At 38.0% G+C, this 7,070-nt stretch overlaps 2 pseudogenes; both read left to right on the top strand.

The window, feature by feature from the left end:
* The first annotated feature begins 416 nt into the window (after positions 1-416).
* On the top strand, positions 417-2,038 carry LOC149193968 (putative potassium transporter 12 pseudogene; annotated as a pseudogene).
* A 4,159-nt stretch (positions 2,039-6,197) lies between these two features.
* On the top strand, positions 6,198-6,783 carry LOC149193967 (scarecrow-like protein 1 pseudogene; annotated as a pseudogene).
* Positions 6,784-7,070: the final 287 nt, after the last annotated feature.

The following is a 7,070-nucleotide window of genomic DNA, read 5'->3' as shown; positions in this document are numbered from 1 at the left end:
TTCAATGGAAATCTAGATGTGGGATGCAATGTTACGATGTGGGTCGAAGAGATTGAGCTCTTTCTTTTTCTGGATTATGGGATTTGAATGCAGGAGTTGTTTCTATGGATGATAAAATTATGAGATTGAGGATTGTGGTCTTTGAATGCAGAAATTGCTTCTTTGGATGATAAACTTGTGCTTTTTTTATAAACAGTTGTGGGGATTCTCCTAAGTTTTTATTGATTTCTCTTTTGTGTATCATTCTTGTCATTATCCCCCATTATCATATCAATGTCTGGGATGAGAAAGACAGGGATGGGATCAGTGAGGGCTCAATGTCTTTGTTGTCATCAGAGTCCAGGTGGGTTGATGGCAGTGAAATGGAAGGGTAATCCCCAAGGTGGTTTGTTGACGATGATCAGACATGACACAAAATGAGGCGTGGGCTCGTTCTGAAGACCAAGTGAGTGGATTCCTTTGATGTGGAGGCCATGGAGGTGCCCAGTGTTCATAAGGGCCATGATAAGGACCTTTCATTAGGACGGACGCTCGGCTTGGCATTCCAAACACTTGGAGTGGTCTATGGAGATATGGGTACCAACTCCTTGTATGTTTTCACTAGTGTATTCATCCAAGCTCGTACCAAAGGAGAGGAAGATGTTTTGGGTGCATTAGCTTTAGTGATGTACACAATAGCCCTCATCCCTTTGGCTAAATAGGTGTTCATTATGCTCAAAGCCAATGACAATGGTGAAGGGGGGACATTTTCCTTGTACTCTTTGATTTGCATATATGCAAAGGTCAATCTGCTCCCCAACCAGCAACCATCAGATGAAAAAAATTCCAGTTTCAAGCTCAAGTTGCCCACCCCGGAACTGGAAAGATGATTAAGAATCAAAGAAAGCCTTTAGAGAAGTACAAAATTGAAGACCCTACTGCTACTCTTGTTTCTCATGGGTACTTCCATGGTAATTGGGGATGGCATACTTACACCTGCAATATCAGTCATGTCTGTTGTTAATGGCCTGCAAGATGAAATATCTAGCTTTACGGAAGACATAGTGGTCATTGTCTCAATCATATTCCTGGTGATCTTGTTCAGCATAAAAAAGTTTGGTACAAGAAAATTAGGCATGACATTTTCTCCGGCACTCATGATATGGTTTTTCTTTATTGTTTCTATTTGACTTTACAATATTAGTTAACATGACATGACAATTTTAAGGGCATTCAATCCTGTTTATATCTATTACTTGTTCAAGAGGAACACTATCAAAGCATGGATGTCCCTAGGAGGTTGCGTGTTATGCATAATAGGAGTTGAAGCTATGTTTTCTGATTGGGTCACTTCTCAGTAAGATCCATCCAGATAGCCTTCACATGTGTAGTATTCCCATGCCTACTATTGGCTTACATGGATCAAGTTGCATATCTTATGAAGCATCCCTCTGTGGTGGAGAAGGTATTCTATGCTTCAATTCCAGATGGTTTTATCTAGCCAGTCTTCGTGATAGCTACTGTTGTTGCCATGATTGCAAGCCAGGCAATGATCTCGGCAACAATTTCATCTATTAAAATGTCCATGGCCCTAGGATGCTTTCCTAGATTGAAAATAATTCACACATCCCGACGGTTCATGGGTCAGATCTACATTCTTGTCATCAACTGGGTTCTAATGATAATGTGTGTCTTGGTATGTGATTGTTTTAAGAGCACGTCGAGATATCAAATGCATATGGCATTGCAAAGGTAGGGATGATTATGGTGACTACAAGCCTAGTGACTCTTGTCATGGTTCTTATATGGGAAAAAAATAAATTCCTTGCGATTGGATTTCCTGTTCTATTTGGATCAATTGAGCTGATTTATTTTTCTGCAGTTTTGATGAAAGTGGGGGAAAATGGTTGGATAAATGGTTTTTGCCACCTGCTTCCTTCTTGTGATGTACATTTGGAACTATGGAAGTGTTCTGAATTATCAGGAGTTGTATATCTTGTTGGTCACGGAGATGTCAAGGCTAGAAAGGATTCATGGTTTCTTAAGAAACTGGTTATAATCTACTTCTATGCTTTCATGAGGGCAAACTGCAGGGCAGGCCCTGCAAGCCTCAATGTACCTCACACCAATCTCTTGCAAGTTAGCATGACATATACTGTCTAACTTGAAGGTTTCCATGAATCAGACATGCTGAATGTTTTTCAAGGACCAAGTCACAACATCAATATGGTGATGGATAACAAAGATTTCCTTGAAGGTGGCAGAGATGAAGTGAATTTTAATGTGAAGTTAATAATCATAAGTTTTGTTGTCGACCAAGATCTTCATTACTTAGTCCTTGATTTTGTTTGATAGAGAATAATAGCCATTCCTACGATTAATCACTGATATTTATGAACAAAGACACCATTCTTTTTTCAATGAAGATGATAGGTGGTATTTTATATGCATGGTTAAGCCTAAGATAAGCCATGTTTTCTACATAAGAAAGTTATATTAAGTTATATCCATGAAAATGAAAGGAAGATGACATTGCATGTTTCCTCGTATAGCTAACCATCGCTCAATAACTTTGGATGCTTCTCCACCTCATTCATTACATCATTGCTTAAGAACCTTGGATGCTTCTCCATTTTTTTTGACATCATGTATTGATTATGTTGTTGATGGAGGTTTTACACTAAGTTTTTCAACATCGAGCTTACTAGGGCTTGCACCACCGGGGTTATTAGTAAGAATCTCATGAGGTTTGCATAGCCATGATTATTAGAATCAAAATAGTAGGATTTGCACTAAAAAACAGTTCATAGAGCTTTCCTGCTGGGGAGAAAATCACAAGTTCAACTTCTGCAGTGCAGAGCACCGAGAGCTCGTAAGCTTTCTTCAGCAATCCACCTACGTTTGGAAAATGTAGCCTGCCTGCTGGCGATGTTCTCAATCCTCTTCCTCTGCATCTTTCCCCTCACTATTCTTGTATGTCCTCTTTCGTTTTTCCCTCCAAACAAACCCTCTCAAATCGAGAAAGCAGAACAACTCACTCGATGAGAATCCGAATCCAATTATCGCTTCTAACGATAACCCAATACGATACCAGAAGTGATTACACAAAACCTCATTGACTCTTCATTTGTTTGGAAAAGAGCCAAGCATATACTTCTGACGAGGGTTTCCGTCTCAAGTCTGGCTCGCAGGACGTCGCTTAGTCAATTGCGAGAAAAGTTTTCCACCTGCCTGTCACATACGGTCTGTCACACTATATATTAAAATCAGGGACAATCCTTTCTCGGAGTGGACAATCCATTTGAATGCATTGATCAATGCTTTGTGCAACACTGGTAGAGTGGACCATGCAAGGAACTATCTAATGGAGATGAAAAAATTTAAATCCTGATATAGTTTGCTATAGGACATTCATTGGAGGCCTATGCAAGTTGGGTATGGTGGATGAGGTAGTGAATCAACTGGCGATAATGATTAGAAAGGGTCTCTCACACCCACATATGCTCTGTACTATTCACTCATCAAAGCTTGCTGCAAATCAAAGAAAGTTCAAGCCGTTGCCCAGATACTGAACCAAATGCTTAGGGAACGTGTTGTTCCGAGTCATGCAAGTTTTATCTATGGCATGCATCATCTTGGGAAGGTAGGAAAAAAAATTGAGGCATAAAAAGTTCTTGAAGAAGTGATAGATTGTAAATTCTCTGTACATGTTAAAGTATACACAGAAGTAATATCTGCTCTATTTCAGACCAGTGAAGTGGAAAAATCATTACAATTAGAAGGCAAAATAATTAGAAGAGGTTGTGAAACTGACTTTTTGACTCTGTAAAACAGTGTTTCTCTAAGGGAAAAATTGATGAGGTATCCAAGATTTTAGAAGGCATAAACCAAAGATATCTGGTACAAGGTATTACATTATGAAAAAATTGAAATGGTCAGATTTATTGTTTTTCCAAGGAGACCACTCTTGCTTGAAGGAATGGAGAGGGCTCTGCTCGTAAGAAAGTACTGAACCAAGACCATTGTCAAAAAATGTTGAACCAAGAGTATTGTTAAAAAGCAATGTTGCTTAGTTGCATGAAAATTTAATTGTCCAAAATTTAATTTTGGACTCTTTGCTGGCAAAATTTCATATAAAGGTATGCCCTTTTGCCTTATAACATGATGATTTTAATGAAAATGGAGGAAGGGAATCAATTTCAAAGAATCAACTGAAGTTAAAAAATATTAGATTATCAATTATAATCCATAGGAAGGGAGGAAAATAAAGGGTATGGTTGTGCTTAGCCTAAAACGTTTGCCTCTCATTTGAGAACTTTGCAAAAACTCAACTTTATTTCTAAATCTATAAACACAACTCTAAGTTTACATCTCAGTTTACAGGTAAAGATTCGGTTTAAAGCAAATCTAGAAATAAGAATAAGCAAATCCAGAGCTAAGAATTTGAAGCATTATTATTGTGGCAGAGCAAGGCAACTAAAATTTGAGTGCGTGGGAACAAAGTGGGATCTAGAACATGGAAAACTCACCAAAAAAAACAACAAATATTGTGGAAAGCGGAAAAGAGGAAAAAGAGCATCATTCCTTTGTTAATTCTCATACAGAATACAAATTAGATGCATGGTGTGAAGGAAAATGAAATTTACAGGTTTGTGGTTGAAATTTATTGGTGTATCTATACGTGTGGCCCCAAATCATTTGTAGGTATCATACCTGTAATTATGGGTAAGGCCATATTTAATTTGATTTATTTGAAACTAGGTTTGTGGTTAATTCCAACCTAGGAAAACTTGATATATAGGTTCAATAACCTTCTTGTGTTGTATGCCCTCATTGTGTAGGCTCAATAACCCTCTTGTTGTGTGTGCCTTTGTTATGTGGGCCAATAACCCCTCTTGAGAGGATGCCTCATTCGAGTTCAACTCGAGCTCTCATTTGTCTCGTCTCATCTTGTGGTTGGAATTTTCCCACACTCTTGCATCTATGTTTTAACTTCTAACTTTTCAGCACAATTGTACTTGGGTTTTGCTCTCTCTGGTGCACTTTTGAGGAGGCTATTTCAATATTTTGGGTGAGATTTGATTCCATCACTTCTCTCATTGACCCTTGTAAATATCAATGGTCGTAGGTTATGTAACAAATTCACATGCTTTCATAACTTCCAGTGTTGTAAGTCGCAGCTGCAATAGCAGTTCATTGTGGCACCATAGGTTTTGGTATCAAGTTCTTCTGGATTATCTGCAATTAAATCCATTTCTGGTCATTATTTCAAACCTTCTATCAACAATTCATTTTCAGGACAAGACAATGTCAAGGAAATTAACACGCCTCTCTACTGTTATTTATATTAATATTTATTCAACTATCGTTGGTTGAATGACTATCAACTTTTCCATAGAATTCATCACCCCATAACTCTTTCAGAAACCATTATATTCATCTTGTTCTTAACAGAAACAACCCCCCAATTTTAAGAGTTGTTATCAAGCGCTGGGAGCTATTTCCACAAATGCAACATTTTGGCAAACATTTCTTTATCCACCCAGGACATACACATTCATTTATCCATTTAAGGCATGTTCACATTCAACAACATTCCAAGAAAAATACAGTGAAACATGGCATGTAAACTAATGCAGCCTTGCAGGTACACACATATCTATTACTCTTTCATATTCACAAACTTAACCTATCAATTGCTCGTCTGTATATTCATCGACTTTCAAACTTAATAAATAAAATCAGCCCAAGACAGACTAAGAGTAAGACCTAAGAACTATAATTATCATGGACACCATAAATAACATGCACAAACCAAAGAGGGCCTACAAGGCATAACACTAAAACCATTGATGATGTTAATAACAGAGTGCGTGAGGATGCCATCCCATCATACCGAGAACTTCCAGATCTGAAAAATTTAATAAATAAAATCAGCCTAAGACAGTGACTAAGACTAAGACCTAAGAACTGTAATTATCATGGACACCATAAATAACAAACACAAACCAAAGAGGGCTTACAAGGCATAACACTAAAACCATTGATGATGTTAATAACAGACTGCAGGAGGATGCTATCGCATCATACCGAGAACCTCCAGATTGGCAAAACTTTGGGCACATGTAATGCCTTATAAACCACTTCGTCCATACACACATAATTAGGAGGGGAGTCTTAATGTGGAATCAGATCCCAACATAAGGATAAGCCACTATATGGATGTGGACTCAGATGTCCAACCATGGACACTTAAGATAAATCCATATGAGGTTTTAGTAGTAAACTTTGCATTCCAACTGCATCACATGCTCGATCAAAGTGTGTCTACAAAGAACCCATGTGACCGGCTTCTGAGGATGGTGAAGTCTCTCAACCCTAAAGTAGTCACAGTAGTAAAACAAGAGGTTAACACTAATAATACACCTTTCATCCCCCAGTCCATGGAAGCATTAAACTATTACTCATCAGTGTTTGAGTCGCTAGATGCTACACTTAAAAGGGATAGCAGAAATCGTATGAATGTTGAAAAACAATGCCTTGCCTGAGACACAGTGAACATAATTGCTTGTGAGGGAGAAGAAAGGATTGAGAGGTATGAAGTTACAGGAAAATGGAGAGCTAGAGTGACTATGGCAGGATTTAGTGTATATCATCGCAGTGCTAATGTTAAGGACACGGTTAAATCTTTGCTCTGTTAATCATATTGCAATAGCTATAAGACTAAGGAAGAAGGAGGAGCTATGTATTTACTATTTTGGATGGTTGGACAAAATTCTCATTGCAACATCTGCTTGGCATTGAGAGGCAAGGACTATAAGAATGTTCTTGTACAAGAATTTCTTATAATTTATCAATACCATTGTTGAAACTGCATGTGACTTTCATGTGTGTCAGGGAAGAGTTCAGAAACCTGACACAATAACTTATTATAGGGGTAAAAGATGAAACTAATTTAAGGAAACAATGGTTTTTACCTGTCCTGTTCAACCGGGGATAAGATAGTTATTCGTTTGTATTTTGCTTCCTTATCCAGGTAGACAGGAAAATGCTAAGGCTTGCTAAAATCAGTGATATGCCGGCCTGCACAG

This window comes from Pinus tabuliformis, chromosome 2_2, assembly GCF_031772625.1.
Source record: "Pinus tabuliformis cultivar Carrire ecotype Pingquan chromosome 2_2, CPIR1, whole genome shotgun sequence".
NCBI lineage: Eukaryota > Viridiplantae > Streptophyta > Pinopsida > Pinales > Pinaceae > Pinus > Pinus tabuliformis.
The sequence above is the reverse complement of the archived record's forward strand: the minus strand, read 5'-3'. Positions and strand labels throughout refer to the sequence as shown.